The sequence below is a fragment of the Varroa jacobsoni genome, unplaced genomic scaffold, assembly GCF_002532875.2.
Source record: "Varroa jacobsoni isolate VJ856 unplaced genomic scaffold, vjacob_1.0 contig02047, whole genome shotgun sequence".
In the NCBI taxonomy this organism is placed as follows: domain Eukaryota; kingdom Metazoa; phylum Arthropoda; class Arachnida; order Mesostigmata; family Varroidae; genus Varroa; species Varroa jacobsoni.
The window spans coordinates 23,980-31,358 of NW_019214746.1; positions in this window are offsets into that span (position 1 = coordinate 23,980).

The following is a 7,379-nucleotide window of genomic DNA, read 5'->3' on the forward strand; positions in this document are numbered from 1 at the left end:
ATGGTTTTGTTTCCTAACGTCACTAACAAAGTTATCTATTTCATAACATAAAAATAACGACTAGTGATTGTAGAGGCGTCATAGTTATTCATGAAAATTTGTAGCTGCAATGATGGTATAGCGTTTGTGACTAATTTCGCAGTCCTCGATACAAGCCATTCGGTTGGGCCCTGTCTCTAAGTGCTGTTTAATAGACTACCGCGAACATTTTCGCTCCCGGCCACCACTGCAGTTATCATGCATCGCAAACGCGTTGTAGATAATATGTTTGGCAGGCAGGGGCAAAGTTGTTCTAGATATCACTGAAATATCACTGCTGTGCTTGTTTGACGAACTATATTTAGCTTCTCTCCTAACTTGATTTACGTTGCTGGCCACAACGTTACAAACGACGGAAAAAAGGACCTGACCTATCTTCACCTCAAATGTCAATAAAATCTTCTAGGCTACTGAAAATAATTTCTCCCGGTACGACAAGGTAGTTGCTGTACCAAAAGAATACGCAGGCATCGCAGAAGTGCGGGAACGATCGTATGGTCGTTTCTCTGAGGTCGAGCCTGAATGGTAAAACGCGCGAAGTTTACCTTGGCGCGAGATGACTGTACTGTGAGAAGTAGACTATTTTGGGTGGCCCGGTTGATTCAGACGTAGACACGAGTAATGATCTAAAGTCATTCATCTCGGATCACCGCATGGAGTCACAATAAAGTCATTTGGTTTGACGTTCCAAGGGGTGTCATCCATCAAGCTAATAGTGAGCTTTATTGTGTCGTACCTCTTAGCGATCTCGTGGAGCTGGTTCACTAAAAGGTCCAGCGTTATTGTTCCAACTTTGAGTTTATCGTGGGCTAGTTTTCAGGTATTTCGAAGCTCCACCATAACTTTTATTGAACTAAGCAAGTATTGCAAATGGTATTACCATGGAGCGGATCGAATTTATCAGTTTGAACAGCGTCATGTCACCTGGCTTTCGATGGTGAGCTGACGGTTGAGCCAACTTAACTGTCAAAGGATTTTCTATTAGAAATGGCCAGTTTAAATGCATGAAACCTGATGAAGACAGATAAACATAAGATGAAGATGATACTTATCTATACGTGATTGTTATCACAGCGTTATGAAAGGTTAAAACCTTAAGCTGACTTGCCTTAGAGCATAGGTTGTTAACACTTGAAGGCGGTTACGTGCGTGCGTGTTTATCATCATGTTCACCCATGTCATTGGTCATGTTAGTTTAGATATGGGACTACTAGCGTTAAAGTGATGAAATGATAAGTAACGTAGCACGACTACTTCAGCTCATCTATGCCAGCTTCATTCGTCGTCATTCATTCATTCATTCAAATCTAGGAAGTTCTAAGTGGATTATTGAGAAAATCGACACCTCACGCTCCGACCTCGCTACCGGCTCAGCCTTCATGTTCAATGAAATTCAATGCATTGTGAAGTTGCTGAAGGGTAAGGCCACACCTTGTGTCTATCCGAGCTAGTCCAGACTTCCGTCACTCTTTTGAGCCATGAACGCTAATCATGTATTTGCTGCTTCGTTCTGAAACCTCACTAACTAGGAACGAACCCTTTGTAGGGTCAGTTTTCGCTGGCGAGTTTTTGCTGTTACTTCTATTGCTACCAATTACAACTGGTAATGTTTGTATGTGTACTGATTCAATTATTATGTTCAACAGGGTTTCTGCTTGGCTTGCTTAGTGTCCGATTAGCACCTCACGAAGTGGCAATTTACATGTCACTCAGCACAAGTCCCAGTAGCACCAGCAACTCCTAATGCCCGGCACTGTGACTAACTTCACTTCGTGCCTATTTTCTGCCTGCCTAAAGGTAAACGTGTCGAAATCCTAACAGGGTACGATCCGATTTCTGGCAGAGTACTTCCGAAGACGATCGACAGTTTGTTCGGTTGGTGCACTTTGACTGGTCCGGCTACGGCGGCTACCGAAACACGGTTTGTCTCACGCGGCCGGCAGAACACACAGCGCACGTAGCTACCCTCTGCGTAGCTGCTGCGAACATCGAAGCAAGCGAACAAAAACAGTCCAGTTACCTAGCCACCGAACGAGTGTCGTCTACGAAACTAGCAGATGACATATTGATTGACAGTCAGTCAGTCAGTCAGTCAGCAAGCACAGTAGCTATTGGAGCTCGCTTTTGCGAGCCGGCGGCCGGATGGGTTGTTAGAAGAAAGTGAGCTCTCTGGGAACCATTACCGTGTAGAACGAAAGACCGCAAGAACTATCTACATGCTAGCACAACGAAAGACTCTTTTCGTCTCAGAATGAGGTCTCATAGTCTTCTTTACTATTAGCTGCATCGGCATCGTCGTCAGCCAATCGCCCGCGCTCAGCGCCGAACAAGGGACATGAGCGATAAAACATGAATTTCTCATGGAAGACGCAGTAGTGGCTACGAGCACCAGACTCCCTGCGAGTGTTGCGATGCTAGCACTACAACGAGCCTCTATCTCTACATATGCGCTATGTAAAATCACTGCTGTCGTGCGTACGATACAGGTCCGTCGAGTAAAAACTTAAATAGTAACTGCAGTATCAACAAGAGCAGCCGCTGCGACGGGCGCTGGGTGTGCAACAACAGTAACTGTTAGTTAGCTGAAGTAGCATTTGGTGAGAATTGGAGACTCTCGCGATCTCATTTCGCTGTGGAAGCCGAAGGAGCAAAGGTGACTAATAAAGAAGCAGCGAATGAGGGGGAGCGAGAGGCATGGCTGATAGTGCGTCGAGAACGTGCTGACCTTCCCGAGCGCCTCTTAAGCGTCAAAGGTGGGAATGACTCATAGGTATTAGAAATGATTGTTGAAATAGGCGCTTGAAGTTAGCACATGTTACGAACTTCTCTCTGAGTTTCGCCCTTTCATAGCTTATCTTTCAGAAAGTTAATAGTTAGTTCGGCTTCGTAGAAGAGGTTTGCCGGCAATATGAAGCAGAGGGCGTTGGTTAGGGCGTCATAGGTGTTTTCCTGTTATTGTTTCCGTAAAAACAGTTATCATCGTGTCACGGGGCAAGATTATCGTTATGAATCAACACTGCTGTGAGCGACAAATTATCTAGAAGACAACCACGCGGTAGAGAATTCGTCACCACGAGGCACAGCATTTGTATATCTCTATATTATAGCTAGCTTGAAAATATCTGTTAACTTTACCATAGTCGAATTTTCAACTGGTTGAATTTGACGCACTCCGCATGCCACCGAACGATGGATGCTGTCTGCTTTCCATTATTCTCGTAGTTAGCCCTTTAGTAATGTCTCCGTGCCGTTTTTCCGTGGAGGAGTTGTTGATTTTCGTACGTAGCCTACGTAACCAGTGAACGTCGGATGCAATCGAAGCAAAGCTCAACTTATTCGTATTAGATTCTGCAGCGCGGCCTACTTCCACAAGCAGCTATTCTAGAGATCATAACTTTAATTTAGTTGTTACAAGCGCACGCTAAACAGTGTCATGTAAATTAAACGCCAGTCGATGGTTATTTACAAGCGTCAAGCCTCCATACCTGTAACAGTGTTTCCATTTGCTGGACTTCTTTAATAAGATATAGCAGGCCAATCAGCTCCAGTCGTATCGGCTCATTGTCTACCAGAGCCAAAAGATCTGATATCTAACAGAGCAATGCTAACTTTCAGATGTGTTCTCTGTTAGCCTTTGCCGTAGGTGTTCCGTCCGGGTGCTTTGCGGTGTTTCCTTCTCGAGTTAAGTGGCTGCCACAATATAATAGTTCTGCGTTGGTCCTCAAAGCCAATTGACCCCCATGAGCAGACAGATTAGCGATCGCCAAGGCAGGACGAGCGGGTCGGCCTACGAGCTCGATGGAGTTAGGAAGCGATTTTGCAAAGTTCGCAGACGCAGCTACACGATGGCCGTGTTCTGATACGCTCAGTCGACGACTGCGTAAAGGATCGATGGCCAGAACGGCTGCAGCGGGAGCAGCAGCGACAAATGTAGTTCGTTCGCCACTGCACAGCCTCACCACAGTGCAGTGACGGCGCAATTCTACGCTTAGCAATGAATTGAATACTGGTCACAATGCTAACGCTCGGAGGGACAATACGAGGCAAATTAGACGCACCAAGGGCCGCTGCTACTAATGCTACTAGCATGAGAAGCAAAAGGTCGCCGATATTTGTGACGCAGTGATACCCCCTGGCAATAACTGAAGCTTTTGAAGAGCTTGGCCGCCATCGACAGTAGCAGCGGAAGCACTCAAAGACCTCAAAAGCAGCAGCAGACGAAGTACGAACCAACGGACGGAAAGGCCTGAAAATACTGCAGGATCAGCGGGCCAGTTCACCGATGGGTTTGCTAGAGCTCGTGTATCTGTAAGCGCTCTGTCGGCTTTTTCTAAAGACGCCGACTGAAGACCTGTGCTCTGTTTTGTGGTCAGCGAGAACTGGACCGAGATTGGCCAATATGTAACCCTCCAAGCCCTTTTAAGGCACCCAGTGATTTGGGCGAAACGAGATAATTTCTCTAGCGTATGTGGTATAGCTGATGCTCATTGAGGTGAACGTCGAGACTCTGCTAAATAGGGGTGAAGTCCTTTTACTTCATGCAGTCGAAGGAAATAGGCGGCCGGCTATCGTTTGAATCGTTTGTGGTATCGACAAATGATCGACATGAAAGAAAGCGCGTTTACTACATTGGTGAAAGGCGGCAAAGTTTCTGAGATTATTGATGTGTCACAACAACACGGTACAGATAAGCAACCGACCATAGAGATGCAGGACACTTCGGCAATAATTTATAAATGGCGGGTAAGCGTTAACTTTAAATCTCTTATTTATTGGGTCATATAATTAGAGTCCGCCTTGCTTGTCTCTCCTGTGAATAAATAAAGGAGTCACGCAGATATTCAACCGTGGACCCGAACAAAGCAAGTTGACTTTGCGCTGGTTCAGAAAAAGCTGTTTCCTGTAAAGCGACAGATAAACCGCTCTTTATTGTGGCTTTGTACCATTCGCACAAACAGTCTCTTCAAGACATTTATCGTTAGTGATGATAGACTTCTGAGTGCTCGGATAGGTTTAGTACCTCTTAAGGACAACAGTGCTAGGACATAAATGTAAATCTGACGGAGCTTGCATCCGCTTGATGGTCTTAGAATTGCCTGCTTGTAGAAGGCGACAATCGGAACGATGATATGCTTGGTTCTTCATAGTAGATATTTTGTGCACGGACGAACAAATGAATGTAACAACAATTCTTCATTTAGATGCTCAGCTTTTAACTGCTGACTCCCTTGGTAGCTTTTTGTTCCGATTCATCTGCCATTATTATTATTGCCAGGACATGTTTAAGTATACGATTTGCGAGTTCTGTGAACACTAAAACCGTTCGAACGGTTAGCTTCCAGATTTTGCTATAGGCCACGTGATGGCTTCCACAGACCGTTCTGGTACGCGCCTTTATACAGAAGTGACAACATCGAGTGTTCTCTCGCTTTCGAAAAACTAACTCAGTTATTAAAGATAAATATACTACAAAATGAAATAATTTTGTTCTCTGCTGTATTTCGTTCCCTTATTGTAATACTGTTCATAATCTACTCGTACTATACACAAACGGTACGATGTGAGTGAGCTTCCTGTGGTGGAGCAATCTGCGCCCGTCAAAAAAGTGCCATGGACGATATAATGACCATTGAAAGTAGCGAGTACGCTAAGCTTTTCCAACACACAAAGCCATACCTCTATGTATATGTATGTATATATATTGTATACTGTTCATTCGCAAATTCAGATGCATCTCGCTCGTGCTACCATATTAATCATGGCTGTATGTTCAGAGGATCCGATCTGTTGGTGGCGTAAGTCGAATTAATTACGGCCGATGCTTCTGGAGCGTTTCCACTGCCAGAGGCTAGCTATTCGTATAGCGGCACGCTCGGAAATCCGGTGACACAGACAGACAAGGAACCCGACTTTCACCGTTTTGCTGACCGAGTCGGCCCGACCCGACGTCCTAAACGCTCTCAGTAAAGCCAGTTCAGTGGCCGCAAATTAACCAGTGGTCTTCGTTCATCAGCTGAATAGCTTACGAGGTCATAATCGTATTTTTCAAGTAACACTGACGATCATGTATTCATTTATGTAAAAGAGCTACTTATTACTCGGAATAGGCAAGTAACTTAAGTAAGTTAACTAATGAGCGTAATGTAGCCCTAGCAATGAACACACTTAGGAATAGCACCGCAACTGGAAATGATGTTGAATAAGTAGAGACATTCGTTAACTAACGAGATCTGTGTTCATTGCTCTATCTAGGCCCAGAGGCTACTCGGTACATATCCAAATAGTACTGAGCTTCTTGTGCAGTCCTCGAAGAGGAGTTTTAGATGGACGGACAAGCCGGCAGGCGATCAGTAGCTGGTAGCCACTGGGTCCTAGTCGATAACTTCTGTGAACGCTAATATTACCTTACTTCTTTTTGCCAAAACCGCTACGACCATGATCGGATGTGGAAGTAACTGGGTACTAGAATCGGTTGGGGGTTTCGTCGTTCGTTTGGTCATCTGTCGATCCAGTGTAGTCCGGGGTATTTGTTTGGGTTTCGGCGGCGAAAAGAATCCTACGATAATCGTAGGAAAGAGGTGTCTATTTTCCGAACGGAACGTGCCAGTAGGCACAATCTGCCAACAGTAAGAGACAAGCCATACGAGCAAATGCTTTTGTTGTATTGGGAACGATGTATGAAGCTAGCCTATTCCCATTTATGCCGTATGTACCTACATGGTTATCTATCTGTAGGCGTACCTAGTTACCGTTTGAGTATGTTATCGTTTGTGCACGTCGAACAGCATCTTCTTCGATGATTTGACTGTGTTCTTCTGGCTGACAAGTTGACTTCCTTCGAAGCATGTATATACGTACGGGTAAGATGGGTCGGACGGCTTCGACGGTCCAATGTCAGCTGATTAAAATAACATTAAGATCATATCAATAAGCTAGATATACGTATAAACTAAACTCGGGCTAGATCCGGTTATCTTCAAACGCTTACGGTGGCATAAAGTTGGTCGACTAACACCGGATGAGAATCGTTGACATTGGGATGCTTGTTTTTGATAATTACAGATAACATGATAATAAGTGATTGTCCACGTGGACTATAGTTGTCGCGGTGCTTTAAAACAGTTTTACTCTGAGGATATTATGATACATTAATCATAATGAGAAATACTCGATTATTCTAAATTAAAAACACTTCATATTTTTAGTAATAACAATCAATAAACAGCTTACAGTCACATAGTGCCGCTCATTGCACGCTATAATTTATATCTTTTCTTCGTTCGCAAAAACGGTGATGATGAGTATTCACGTGAATGTATTGCGCAACGGAGTAAAATAGG